Source organism: Populus nigra, chromosome 2, assembly GCF_951802175.1.
Source record: "Populus nigra chromosome 2, ddPopNigr1.1, whole genome shotgun sequence".
Classification (NCBI taxonomy): domain Eukaryota; kingdom Viridiplantae; phylum Streptophyta; class Magnoliopsida; order Malpighiales; family Salicaceae; genus Populus; species Populus nigra.
Window position 1 is genome coordinate 7114400 of NC_084853.1, and position 2500 is coordinate 7116899.

The window sequence follows — 2500 nt, forward strand, 5'->3', positions numbered from 1 at the left end:
CTAGCCTCTCCCACGCGGGGGGCAGGCCAGAACGCGGGGGGCCAGGGCCCGAAGGCAGCCCCCCCGCGGGCGAGAGAGCAAGCCAGCAGGGGCTGTCGCCTGCCGCGGCCAGCGACGTCGGGCTGGCCCCTGCAGCGCCTAGCCTCTCCCCCGCAGGGGGCAGGCCAGAACGCGGGGGGCCAGGGCCCGAAGGCAGCCCCCCCGCGGGCGAGAGAGCAAGCCAGCAGGGGCTGTCCGCGCGTCGCGCGGCGCGGCATGGCTGCGGGGGCCGCGCGCGACGCGCCCAAGCGCCCAAGGGCCCCCAAGGGCCCCAGGCCCTCAGGCCCCAGCGCCCCAGCGCCCAGCGCGGGCGGGCGCGCGCGCGCGTGTGGTCTTTGAGGGGCGCCGGCCTGGTGGCTCCCTAAAGAGCAATAAGTGTCATTGCAGCTCTGGCAGGGGGAGACACTACTAGGTCCCAGCTGTCACCCCCCCTCTAAAAAATTCATTTCTTGGTATTTTGAGCTGAAATTTTGCAGAGAGGTTGGCAAAAATCCAATCCACCTTCATTAATTTTCCCAGAATTTTTCGAGGTCGGGAAGTATTTGTTTTAATTTTCCTACCATTAGAAATCGAGTAAATCCGCAAAACTAGGAACCGGCCCGGAATGACCCCAAATTCAGTGGGCAGCCTCATAAAAATATGGCTGATTTTACTGGATTGGTTTCATGTGGAAAGCACGACGTTTTCTTGTAGGAATGCGGGAACCCCGGCAGCTCGCCTGCCGCGGCCAGCGACGTCGGGGACGCTGGCCTGCGCTGTCGAGCCCGCGAGGGCTGTCTCCGCGGCAGGCCCCCCCTGAACGGGGCACGACAGGCCACCGCGCTGGCTCGTCCAGCGTCGACAGTCCCTCGTCCAGGTTTCAGATCGCGCCAAGTCGAACCCATGACCTGCTCAAGCCATCGTGCGCTGCCGAATTCGCATCTGCGTGTAGGCTGCCATTCCACGCGGCAGCCCCTGTTTTCGTCAGCGTGCCCCCCTGACGAATTTTCCTGCCTGGCCCAGTCCAGCGTCCAGCCCCTGTTCGTCGAAAAATCTGCGCTGCTGATTTTCCACGACGAGCCTACTTTCGTCAGCGTGCCCCCCTGACGAATTTTCCTGCCTGGCCCGGCCAGTCCAGCCCCTGTTCGTCGAAAAATCTGCGCTGCCGATTTTCCACGCGGCAGCCCCTGTTTTCGTCAGCGTGCCCCCCTGACGAATTTTCCTGCCTGGCCCGGCCAGTCCAGCCCCTGTTCGTCGAAAAATCTGCGCTGCCGATTTTCCACGCGGCAGCCCCTCTTTTCGTCAGCGTGCCCCCCTGACGAATTTTCCTGCCTGGCCCGGCCGGTCCAGCATCCAGCCCCTGTTCGTCGAAAAATCTGCGCTGCCGATTTTTCCACGCGGCAGCCCCTCTTTTCGTCAGCGTGCCCCCCTGACGAATTTTCCTGCCTGGCCCGGCCGGTCCAGCATCCAGCCCCTGTTCGTCGAAAAATCTGCGCTGCCGATTTTCCACGCGGCAGCCCCTGTTTTCCTCAGCGTGCCCCCCTGACGAATGTTCGTCGAAAAATCTGCGCTGCCGATTTTCCACGCGGCAGCCCCTGTTTTCCTCAGCGTGCCCCCCTGACGAATGTTCGTCGAAAAATCTGCGCTGCCGATTTTCCACGCGGCAGCCCCTCTTTTCGTCAGCGTGCCCCCCTGACGAATTTTCCTGCCTGGCCCGGCCGGTCCAGCATCCAGCCCCTGTTCGTCGAAAAATCTGCGCTGCCGATTTTCCACGCGGCAGCCCCTCTTTTCGTCAGCGTGCCCCCCTGACGAATGTTCGTCGAAAAATCTGCGCTGCCGATTTTCCACGCGGCAGCCCCTCTTTTCGTCAGCGTGCCCCCCTGACGAATTTTCCTGCCTGGCCCGGCCGGTCCAGCATCCAGCCCCTGTTCGTCGAAAAATCTGCGCTGCCGATTTTCACCGACGAGCCTACTTTCGTCAGCGTGTCCCCTTGACGAATTTCCCTGCCTGGCCTGGACAGTCCATCTTCCAGCCCATGTTCATCGAAAAATCTGCGCTGCCGATTTCCCCGACGAACCTGCAGCTGCACAAATCTGCGCTGCCGATTTCCCCCCCTGTCGGCATGGCTGCCGCTGCCCCGATGTCCAGACCAACAGTCTTTTTTGTCGACTTTGCCGATTTTGTCCGCGCTGCCGATTCCAACACTACCCCCTGCATCCAAACCAGCATTGTTTCGTCAGCTCTTCCCCTGACGATTTTAGCCCTGTAACAAACAGTAGGCCTCCAATCCCGCCAACGGGAGCCAAGTTGATAGGGAAGAGAATTGAATGACGCGCCTGGTCCTCGCACCCCGCCACCCGAGGGGCCTTTTTCCCGGCAGCCTCTGAAAAACTCTAGCTTTCACGGTCCTCGCCGCCCCTCACCACCATGGCAGGCCTCTAATCCCACCCATCAGCAGTTGTAGCCGATAGGGCAGTGATTT